General features: G+C 41.7%; 1 long non-coding RNA gene across 1 annotated transcript in view; it reads left to right on the forward strand.

Annotated features, from left to right (window-relative positions):
- LOC106991766 (uncharacterized) overlaps positions 1-12432 on the forward strand; it is a 44576-nt gene that overhangs the window by 13874 nt on the left and 18270 nt on the right. Inside the window, exon 2 of the long non-coding RNA XR_001436509.4 lies at positions 6570-6696. This is a non-coding gene — a long non-coding RNA (uncharacterized LOC106991766). The remainder of the gene's footprint in view (positions 1-6569; positions 6697-12432) is intronic.

The following is a 12432-nucleotide window of genomic DNA, read 5'->3' on the forward strand; positions in this document are numbered from 1 at the left end:
TCACTCTCCTCTTTCACTTTCATCAGGAGGCTCTTTGGTTCCTCTTTGCTTTCTGCCATAAGGGTGGTGTCATCTGCATATCTGAGGTTATTGATATTTCTCCTGGCAATCTTGACTCCAGCTTGTGCTTCATCCAGCCCAGCGTTTCTCATGATGTACTCTGCATAGAAGTTAAATAAGCAGGGTGACAATATACAGCCTTGACGTACTATTTTCCCAATTTGGAACCAGTCTGTTGACTTTACTAGATACTAATAAATTTCCCCCCCCAAATGGTTGTACCAATTTACAGTCTCACTAGCAGCGCAGAAGAGTTTCCACTATTCCATTTACTCACCAACACTTGATAGTTTCAGACCTACTTTCCAACGTACTCTTGTAGCTTTAATTCCCCCTGCTTGCCTTCATTAATCTTTGATTTCAGCTAAATTATAGTACACACTGATACCTGAATATATCCTGTAATGTACTTCCTTTCTCCCTCAATATTTATTGAGTAAGTATACTATGCCAGAGGCCCAGCTAAATATTAGGAAACAAATATGAAAAGACATAGCTCCTGTCCTAAAAGACTTTCTACTTCCCTGGAGGGACAAGACTTGCAAGTAGAATTTAGAATATAATTGTTATGATGAAAGTCTGTATAAATTACAGTAGACAGTAAGGCAGAAGCAGCACACAAATGTTCCACCATTTGGGGCAGGGAAAGGAAGGGGAGTGGGAGAGACGGTCAGCAGAGCCTTCCCAGAGGAAATAGTTAGCCCATGTTTTCACTCTGGAAGATCTTGTTCTTTTCATGACCAGCTCCAAGGCCAACTCCACACAAAATGTTCCAATCACCCAAGGGAAGTACTTTGCATTTTCCTTACAGCCAGCATTATACCATCTTATATTGTTGTAGATATCTGTATACATATGCCTTACCTCTTCTACTAAATTATAAATTTATTTGTGGGAGGTGTTTCTGTCTTAGACCTCCTTCTGTCTCCCACCCAACCTGGAAGATTACTGACATACACTGTAAATTCAGTCAATGTTGCTGAATGAAAGATTAAAACAAAAGAGTAGTAGCTAAATCATTTGGCTTCCTTTCTTTCAAATGCTTGACTTTTGAAACATTTTAACTAATTACTAAATCAGACTGATTTGGGGCTATTATCCAAGTAACAGGAAGACTTTTTTTAAAACCCTTTATAAACATTTATTTTTAAATTTAATTAATTAATTAAAAAATATTTTTCAAAGTCAGTTGCTCAATTCCTTTGGTGCAAAAAAACATATTATGTAACCTTATAAAATCTGGCCAATCAAAAAGACTTTCTCTAGTCTTGTTTCCTGCTTCCTTAATAAACTCTATATGCCCGTTTCAAAAGGTCTTGCCAACATTGGTTTATTATCACTGTACCCATCAGCAGAATGAAAAATGTTGGCATATTTTTTTGGTATAGCAATGGAGAAATGAGGTTGGAGCAATTCAGGACTTGGAAGCTAGTGGCTTTTATACTCTCTGTAGAATGTCTTCCTCTTTCTCTTCCAACCTGAGTTCCCGCCTCATACTGAAACTGACAGTTTGATTTTGTTCCAGGATTTTGTGAGAAACAAATACTAGCTATTAACTAACAAACCTATGTGAAGAAATTTTCATAACTTTTTATATATACCCACTCAAGTGAAAGTGTAGTTGTTCAGTAGTGTCCAAGTTTTTGCGACCCCATGGACTGTAGCCCATGAGGCTCCTCTGTCCATGGAATTCTCTTGGCAAGAGTCCTGGAGTGGCTTGCCATTCCCTTCTCCAGTAGATCTTCCCAACTCAGGGATTGAACCTTGGTCTCCCACATTGCAGGCAGATTGTTTACCATGTGAGCCACATGGGAAGGCACCCACTTAAGGACATTATCTATACAGATGAAAACAGAAAGTTTCATAAACTTCAGTTCAGTTCAGTCGCTCAGTCATGTCCAACTCTTCGCGGCCCCATGAACCACAGCACACCAGGCCTCCCTGTCCATCACCAACTCCTGGAGTTTACCCAAACTCATGTCCATTGAGTCGGTGATGCCATCCAACCATCTCATCCTCTGTCGTCCCCTTCTCCTCCTGCCTTCAATCTTTCCCAGCATCAGGGTCTTTTCCAAGGAGTCAGTTCTTCGCATCAGGTAGCCAAAGTATTGGAGCTTCAGCTTCAGCATCAGTCCTTCCAATGAATTCTTAGGACTGATTTCCTTTAGGATTGACTAGTTTGATCTCCTTGCAGTCCAAGAGACTCTCAAGAGTCTTCTCCAAAGCATCAATTCTTCAGTGCTTAGCTTTCTTTATAATCCAACTCTCACATCCATACATGACTACTGGAAAAACCAGAGCTTTGTCTAGACAGACCTTTGTTGGCAAAGTAATGTCTCTGCTTTTTAATATGCTGTCTAGGTTGGTCATAGCTTTTCTTCCAAGGAGCAAGCGTCTTTTAATTTCATGACTATAGTCACCATGTGCAGTGATTTTAGAGCCCCCCAAAATAAAGTCTGTCACTGTTTCCATTATTTTCCCATCTATTTGCCATGAAGTGATGGGACCAAGCTGAAGCTGAATGGCTCTCTGAAGACCTATAAGACCTTTTAGAACTAACACCCAAAACAGATGTCCTTGTCATTATAGGGGACTGGAATGCAAAAGTAGGAAGTCATTAATACCTGGAGTAACTGGCAAATTTGGCCTTTGAGTACAGAAAGAAGCAGGGCAAAGGCTAATAGAGTTTTGCCAAGAGAACGCACTGGTCACAGCAAACACCCTCTTCCAGCAACATAAGAGAAGACTCTACACATGGACATCACCAGATGGTCAACACCGAAATCAGATTGATTATATTCTTTGCAGCCAAAGATGGAGAAGCTCTATACAGTCAGCAAAAACAAGACCAGGAGCTGACTGTGGCTCAGATTATGAACTTCTTATTGTCAAATTCAGACTTAAGTTGAAGAAAGTGAGGGAAAACCACTAGACCATTCATGTATGACTTAATCAAATCCCTTTTGATTATACAGTGGAAGTGAGAAATAGATTTAAGGGACTAGATCTGATAGACATAGTGCCTGATAAACTATAGATGGAGGTTCATGACATTTACAGGAGACAGGGATCAAGACCGTTCCCAAGAAAAATAAATGCAAAAATGCAAAATGGCTGTCAGAGGAGCCCTTACAAATACCAGTGAAAAGAAGAGAGGCAAAAAGCAAAGGAGAAAAGGAAAGATATACCCATTTGAATTCAGAGTTCCAAAGAATAGCAAGGAGAGATAAGAAAGCCTTCCTCAGTGATCAGTGCAAAAAAATAGAGGAAAACAACAGAATGGGAAAGACTAGAGATCTCTTCAAGAAAATTAGAGATACCAAGGGAACATTTCATGCAAAGATAGGCTTGATAAAGGACAGAAATGGTACGGACCTACAGGAGCAGAAGATATTAAGAAGAGGTGGCAAGAATACACAGAACTGTATAAAACAGATCTTCATGACCCAGATAATCAGGATGGTGTGATCGCTCACCTAGAGCCAGATATCCTGACATGTGAAGTCAAGTGGGCCTTAGGAAAATCACTATGAACAAAGCTAGTGGAGGTGATGGAATTTCAGTTGAGCTATTTCAAATCCTGAAAGATGATGCTTTGAAAGTGCTGCACTCAAGATGCCAGCAGATTTGGAAAACTCAGCAGTGGCCACAGGACTGGAAAATGTCAATTTTCATTCCAATCCCAAAGAAAGGCAATGCCAAAGAATGCTCAAACTACTGCACAATTACACTCATCTCACACGCTAGTAAAGTAATGCTCAAAATTCTCCAAGCCAGGCTTCAGCAATAGGTAAACTGTGAACTTCCAGATGTTCAAGCTGATTTTAGAAAAGGCACAGGAACCAGAAATCAAATTGCTAACACCGCTGGATCATTGAAAAAGCAAGAGTTCCAGAAAAACATCTATTTCTGCTTTATTGACTATGCCAAAGCCTTTGACTGTGTGGATCACAATAAACTGTGGAAAATTCTGAGAGAGATGGGAAACCCAACCACTTGACCTGACTCTTGAGAAATCTGTATGCAGGTCAGGAAGCAACAGTTAGAACTGGACATGGAACAACAGACTGGTTCCAAATAGGAAAAGGAGTACATCAAGGCTGTATATTGTCACCCTGCTTATTTAACTTCTATGCAGAGTACATCATGAGAAACGCTGGGCTGGAAGAAGCACAAGCTGGAATCAAGATTGCCAGGAGAAATATCAATAACCTCAGATATGCAGATGACACCACCCTTATGGTAGAAAGTGAAGAACTAAAGAGCCTCTTGATGAAAATGAAAGAGGAGAGTGAAAAAGTTGGCTTTAAATTCAACATTCATAAAACTAAGATCATGGCATCCAGTCCCATCACTTCATGGGAAGTAGATGGGGAAACAGTGGAAACAGTGGCAACAGAGGCTGACTATTTTGGGGGGCTCCAAAATCCCTACAGATGGTGATTGCAGCCATGAAATTAAAAAACGCTTACTCCTTAGAAGGAAAGTTAAGACCAACCTAGACAGCATATTAAAAAGCAGAGACATTACTTTGTCAACGAAGCCGAGGCTATGGTTTTTCCAGTAGTAATGTATGGATGTGAGGATTGGACTATAAAGAAAGCTAAGCACCAAAGAATTGATGCTTTTGAACTGTGGTGTTGGAGAAGACTCTTGAGAGTCCCTTTGACTGCAAGGAGATCCAACCAGTCCATCCTAAAGGAGATCAGTCCTAGGTGTTCATTGGAAGGACTGATGTTGAAGCTGAAACTCCAATACTTTGCCCACCTGATGCGAAGAGCTGACTCATTTGAAAAGACCCTGATGCTGGGAAAGATTGAGGGCAGGAGAAGAAGGGGACTACAGAGGATGAGATGGCGGGATGGTATCACCAACTCAATGGACATGAGTTTGGGTAAACTCCAGGAGTTGGTGATGGACAGGGAGGCCTGGCATGCTGCAGTTCATGGGGTCACAAAGAGCTGGACACGACTGAGCGACTGAACTGAACTGATGGGACCAGATGCCATGATCTTAGTTTTTTGAATGTTGAGTTTTAAGCCAACATTTTCACTCTCCTCTTTCACTTTCATCAAGAAGCTATTTAGTTCTTCTTTGCTTTCTGCCATTAGGGTGGTGTCATCTGCGTATCTGAAGTTATTGATACTTCCCCCAGCAATCTTGATTCCAGTTTGCCTCATCCAGCCTGGCACTTCACATGATGTACTCTGCATATAAGTTAAATAAGCAGAGTGACAATATACAGCCTTGATATACTCCTTTCCCAATTTGCAACCAGCCCGTTGTTCCATGTCCAGTTCTAATTGTTGCTTCTTGACCTGCATACAGATTTCTCAGGAGGAAAGTCAGTTGGTCTGGTATACCTGTCACTTTAAGAATTTTCCAGTTTGTTGTGATCCAAAACATTCAAAGGCTTTGACGTAGTCAATAAAGTAGAAGTAGATGTTTTTCTCGAACTCTTTTGCTTTTTCGATGATCCAGTGGATGTTGGCAATTTGATCTCTGGTTCCTCTGCCTTTTCTAAATCCAGGTTGAACATCTGGAAGTTCACGATTTATGTACTGTTGAAGCCTGGCTTGGAGAATTTTGAGCGTTATTTTACTAGCGTGTGAGATGCATGTAATTGTTCAGTAGTTAGAGCATTCTTTGGCATTGCCTTTCTTTGGGATTGGAATGCAAACTGACATTTTCCAGTCCTTGGCCACTGCTGAGTTTTGCAAATTTGCTGGCATATTGCGTGCAGCACTTTCACAGCTTCATCTTTCAGGATTTGAAATAGCTCAACTGGAATTCCATCACCTCCACTAGCTTTGTTTGTAGTGGTGCTTCCTAAGGCCCACTTGACTTCACATGTCAGGATATCTGGCTCTAGGTGAGTGATCACATATCATAGGTATTTGGGTCATGAAGATCTTTTTTGTATAGTTCTTCTGTGTATTCTTCCCACCTCTTCTTTATATCTTCTGTTTCTGTTAAGTCCTTTATTGAGTCCTTATTTCTGTCCTTTATTGAGCCCATCTTTGCATGAAATATTCCCTTGGTATATCTAATTTTCTTAAAGAGGTCTCTAGTCTTAAACATAGGTGAGAATATTCCATATTGGCTTGTAAATCCTCTGTGTTAAAAAGACTAATATGCAACTAATATGCAGATTTTAGGTTGGGAAAGAGATACAGCAGATACCAAAGATATCCATACCCATAGACTCTTTGTTGCTAACTCAGCTACACTGGTGACTTAGACATATCAATGGAAGCTTAGTTTGAAGCCAAAATCTATTAACAGGTTTACCTTACAAAGAATTGGAATGGGAATTGATAATCTTTCATGAAGGAAGATAAGAGATAAGTACTTGCCTATCGTAGTGAGAATCTTTAGCTTTTCCTTCATGAGGGAAATTCCCTTTGCATCTAGCCTTCTGCAGATTCTAAGAAAAAAAAAAGATTCTTTTCGTGAAGACGTTTGCAAAATCAAGTGTAATGTTTTTATCTTCTTTGAACATTTCACAGAAAAAGCTATTGTTGCAGTGAGTTAGTTGCCACAAAAATCAGGAGGAAACACACAGGAATTCACTCATCTTACTTGGTGATGGAGGACCAGCACACAAGACCTACAGTAATGTCTCCAAACTTCAAGGTGAGTGTATGTAATACTTCCTGCAGTTACTAGACTTGTATGAAGAAAGCGGACCTCTTCACAACATTATATTCAATCAGGGACTTTATAAGAATGGTGCATGGGATAAAGAGAACGGTGAGTCTCTCCAGTCAGGCATAGGGTCTAACGTTCAGTGGTGCCAGGATGCAGAAGCCAGAGGGCAGAATGATGGCTTCAGGCAGGAATCAACAGGAGGTGTCTCTGCTTCTTCTGTCATCAGTTCTTCTTTCCATTTTCTGAGACATGCACTTCTCTGTCACTGTCCCATATATTCATTCCACTCTACCCTCTGTTTGGGAAGAAAAAGACACCAGGCCCTTGCACAGCCCTGTTCCTGGTCTACTACTGAAGGGCTTACCTTCAATTATTCTTAGCTTGGACATCCATACTCCTTTCCCCTCAGTCTGGCAACTTAGCGAGTGATTCAATAAAAGGAAAAGGTGTTGGTCAACCTTTTTCAGATGCCAGTAAAGGATACCTTCCTACCTTTTGGATTCATCCAACAAAGCTAATAAATTTTTCTAATCCTATATTTCTTAGTCTGTGAGTTCAACTGACTTAATCTCAGATTAAGATAAAGTATCAAACTCAACCTCAGACAGACCAGGCAATGCCAAAATTTTGACACTAACATTGAAAAGAGAAGTAGTTCTCCTGTTCAGCTGAGCATGCCTACTCTCAAACAATTTAAAATTCTAGAATTTTAGAACTGGTAGAGAGACCTTTGTCCTTGTGACTACCCTTTAGTCTTGCTACTCATGAGTCTTGCCTCCAAAAATGTCCACTTTATGTGAAGTGGAACTCTGGTGCAGCCAGAATTTTTTCTGATACCTCTTTGTAATCAGAGAAAACGCAAGTGGCTGAGATCGTTGTCAGTATGTGGGTGTGGCTGGGGAAAAAATACCCTCTGTGACCAATAGTTCTTTCATCACTGTACTCTGCTTTCATACTGTTGCTCATGAATAAAACATATTCACAGGACATTTTGTACTTTTCTTTCCTTATTCAGTTTATGCAGATAGCCACTTCCTTTGGGCAGTAGGACAGAAACCTCAGTTCTGTGTAGCTAGAGATGAAGAAAAAGAGGCATGAAGAAATTACAGCATTTGTTGAAGACCACATGATGGGACCCTCTTAGAAATAGGATGAAAAGTCACAGTCCTGCACTCTGGGCCCATAAGTTGGTCTATTTTCTTCCCAATGAAAAGCTTGTTTACTAAAGAAATTCGCAATGACTTTCTTTTGGGGGGGACTTTCTTTTGGGGACTTTGTCTTGTCTTTAAGAAGAAAGAAAGGAAAGGAGAGAAAGAGAATCAGAGTAGTTTCGGTTTTTTACAAAACTACAAACTTGGGCCAGTTTGAAAATATGAACACTCCATAAAGTGAATATGAATTCTTTGCTTTGGTAACAAGAACAAGGTAAATCATATGGAAAGTCACATGCAACCGTGCAGTTAGGTTCAATCTGAATGGAGTTAAGACGGCCACATGTTCATCCTGAGATGCTGGGGGGAGCTGTGGCTGGCCTGACCAGATCATGTCACCTTCAGTCACTGACCATTGGGATCTCTGAAGTGGCTGCTTGGCCCAGCCTGGGTTTTCCCATAGCTGAGTTACACCCATGCCAAATTGGCTTGTGAAATGTTTACAAGCAGTTTTAAATATATGATAAAAGGAACAAATATATCCAGAAGGCTTTAAAACCACCCTTTCCTATCAGGAGGATTTTCAACAGGTTTGGCCCTAATATTTGCAGAGCTACAGCAAGAGAACAAAGGCTCACATTTGTGTTCAAATATTTACAGTTTACAAATAAGCTTGATAAACTGTTAAAAGAGGACAGAGATTTCATCTTTCCTTCTGTTGCAACACATAAATGCCTCCATATTTTAAAGCCTAGATCTGGATTTAGAATTCCCAAATGCCACAGAGTTCACCACAGAAATTGTGGTGAGAGCTGGCTCCCAAGTTCCAGCCTCTAGACCCTTCCCCAGGCCTCCCCATTCTCAGAGGAGTTAGCTCCTCCAGGCTAACTCTCTAATCCCCACATTTCAGTTCCAGTTTTGTGCCCTTCAAACAGCCACACCAGGGATGCGGCGACATGTGCACAGGTGGTGCAGTCCACCCTTAGAGGGTAGACCTGGGAAGGGGCCCACACAGGCTCCAGAAGTGGGTTTGAGGCCATTTGGGCAAGAAGTGCTAGAGTTCCAAGTCCCCAAAACCTAGTGGAAAAGGAGGTGAATACAGATTCAGGGTGGACACAGATGCTTGGTCCCACGGATGCTTCCACCTTATTGAAAGAAGGATCAAAGGGGCCCTAAAACCTGGGACTTGGGACACAGATTCCTCTCTCCTTGGTCCAAGTATGAAAGTGAAAGTCGTTCAGTTGTGTCCGACTGTTTGCAACCCCATGGACTATACAGTCTGTGGAATTCTCTAGGCCAGAATACTGCCATTGGTAGCCTTTCCTTTCTCCAGGGTATCTTCCAAACCCAGGGATTGGAACCCAGGTCTCCCATATTGCAGGTGGATTCTTTACCAACTGAGCCACAAGGGAAGCCCAAGTATACTACTTGGTCCAAGTATACTAATTTTCAATACTTTTTTTTACAGAGCAGTATTGCCTTATTTTTTTCCTTCCAGTTATACTGAGATATAGTTGACATACAGCACTGTGTACACGTAAGGTATACAGCATACTGATTTGATTTATACACATTTCGTGATGTAAGTCAAATCAGTATGCTGTATCCTGAATATTCACTGGATGAACTGATCCTGCAGCTGAAGCTCCAATACTTTGGCCACCTGTTAGGAAGAGCTGACTCATTGGAAAAGACCCTGACATTGGGAAAGGTTGAAGGCAGGAGGAGAAAGGGACGACAGAGGATGAGATGGTTGGGTGGCATCACCGACTCAATGGACATGAGTCTGAGCAAGCTCCAGGAGTTGGTAATGGACAGGGAAGCCTGGCATGCTGCAGTCCATGAGGGTCACAAAAAGTCAGACAAAACTGAGCGACTGAACAACAACATCACGAAATGATAATCACCGTAAGTTTAGTGAACATCTACCATCTCATGTGGACAGAAAATTAAAGAAAAAAATGTTTGCCTTGTGATGAGAACTCTTAGGAGTTACTCCCTTAACAGCTTTCACATGTAACAAGCAGCAGTGTTAATTATGTTTCTCACGCTGCACATCCCTAGTACTTGTTTATCTTATAAATGGAAGTTTGTCCCTCTTGACCATACTCATCAGTTTCCCCCTCTCCTGCCCATCACCTCTGGTAACCACAAATCCGATCTCTTTTTCTATGAGTTTGTGTGTTTTTGGAAGGATAACTGACCTGTAACACGGTATTAGTTCCTGGTGCACAACACAGTGACTGGATGTTTCTATACATTACAAAATGGTCACCACTTACTCATTTTTACTAAAGTGATACATATATATAAAGCAGATCAAATGGTAAGGATGAGTTTATAATGGGAAGTCAAATCATTTTCCCTCGCTGAACCACTCCTAGAATTTTCCTCAATAACCCCAGATCATGCTTTCACCTCTGTTTATTAATTTATCAACTTTATTATCTTTTTTATATAAACAGTCTTATTCTACTGAAGGGTGTTAAATAGGAAAGTGACAAGCAGATGTGCATTGTAAGAGATCATTGTGGATATAGTGTGGCGAATAGATTACAGGCACAGGAGCAGACACAGGAAACTATTAGGAAACTATTTCAGATCAAAGGAAAGCTACTGGTGGCAACAGAAAAGACGGAAGAGGACAAACTGAAGAGATACTTAGGAGTTACAACCGAGAGGATAGAGTTGATAGGTGTGGAAAGGAGAAAGAATCAAAGATGATTCCTTCCTTATCTTTTCCTTGGTAGTACTTACAACAGTTATGATGAATTGGGTATTTGTGTGCTTGTTTAATGTTTGCCTTCCCTTCTGGCTTATAAGCAACCCGAGGACAGGGGCCAGTCTTATCCAACACCTTATTTCTGTGTTCATGTGCTAGCATAGCATGTGACACACAACAGTGTTTAGAAACGGTTTATTGGTTAAATTGTATTTTGGGTTATAAGCATATGGGTTTATGGTGGCATCATTCACCGAGTTCAGGGCATGGAGGAAGAAGAGGAAACGTGGAGAATGAGTTTTGACCATGCTGAGTTGCAGGTTCCTGTGAAACATCCCAGGGGAAGGGTCCTAGAAACAATTGGAAATACATGTCTAAACCTTGGGAGAGACAGATGAGCTGGAGAGATGTGGGAGTCCGGAGTGTAGAGAAGATGGTCGAAGTCATGGAGGATTTGAGACAGCCAAACCAGCAGCGAGCCCAGCTGGTAAAGAATCCACATGCAATGCAGGAGATCCCAATATGATTCCTGTGTTGGGAAGATCCCCTGAAAAATGAATAGGTTACCCACTCCAGTATTCTTGGGCTTCCTTGATGGCTCAGATGGTAAAGAATCCGCCTGCAATGTGGGAGACCTGGGTTCAATCCCTGGGTTGGGAAGATACCCTGGAGGAGGGCATGGCAACTCATTCCAGTATTCTAGCCTGGGGTGAATCCCGTTGGATAGAGGAGCCTGGTGGGCTGCGGTCCATGGGGTTGCAAAGAGTTGGACATGACTGAGCAACTAATCACACAAACCAGAAGCTTAGAATAAGGAAAGAGATCCTAGGAGAGCACTCTGAGGAAGTAATATTTAAGGATTGCGCAGAAGAGTAGCAATTGACAAAGGACATAGAGAAATGGCCAGAGTGTTCTAGATAGGAGGAAAACCAGGAGAAATTGGAGTCTGAAGTTTAAGAGAAGAATTTTAAGAAAGAAGGAGGGGTCAACATGTCCAATGTTCCATCTAGGAACTCAAGCAAGGAAGGTAACCAATAATCAGGGTCAATTCAGTGGTGGGTAAAAATGCCAGAGTGAATTAAGGTGAAAGTGGAAAGAAAATTAATTTAGCAAATGTAAGTGGCTCATTCAAACTCACTTATCAGACTCGTTCACTGTCATCTTTAAAATCAGTTTAGATTTCAGAGAGGATAAAATGAATAACTTGAATTAAAAAAAAAAAGAGACAGAGAGGGACAATAGAGTCTGACTGTAATCAAGCCTCACCTCTCATAGGTAGGTGAGGGGAATACCAGGGAGGTGAGGCTAGGACTGAGGAGGTGGCTCTGGGGTGCATGCCTATAAGGGGGAGGAGAGTAGCCTAGAAAACTCTGGTTAGTTCCTCATTTCACCCTGTGTGTGCTAAATTGCTTCAGTCGTGTCTGATTCTTTTGCAACTCCATGGACTGTAGCCCTCCAGGCTCCTCTGTCCAGGGGACTCTCCAGGCAAGAATACTGGAGTGGGTTGCTGTGCCCTCCCCCAGGGATTCTTCCCTCTGATTAGTTCATCATTTTGCCTTAGGTTAGCCCTGCTGCTGCTAAGCTGCTAAGTCACTTCAGTCATGTCCGACTATGCGCGACCCCATAGACGGCAGCCCACCAGGCTCCCCCATCCCTAGGATTCTCCAGGCAATAACACTGGAGTGGGTTGCCATTTCCTTCTCCAATGCATGAAAGTGAAAAGTAAAAGTGAAGTCGCTCAGTCGTGTCCAACCCTCAGCAACCCCATGGACTGCAACCTTCCAGGCTCCTCCATCCATGGGATTTTCCAGGCAAGAGTACTGGAGTGGGGTGCCATTGCCTTCTCTG

Source organism: Ovis aries, chromosome 22 (genome assembly GCF_016772045.2).
Source record: "Ovis aries strain OAR_USU_Benz2616 breed Rambouillet chromosome 22, ARS-UI_Ramb_v3.0, whole genome shotgun sequence".
In the NCBI taxonomy this organism is placed as follows: domain Eukaryota; kingdom Metazoa; phylum Chordata; class Mammalia; order Artiodactyla; family Bovidae; genus Ovis; species Ovis aries.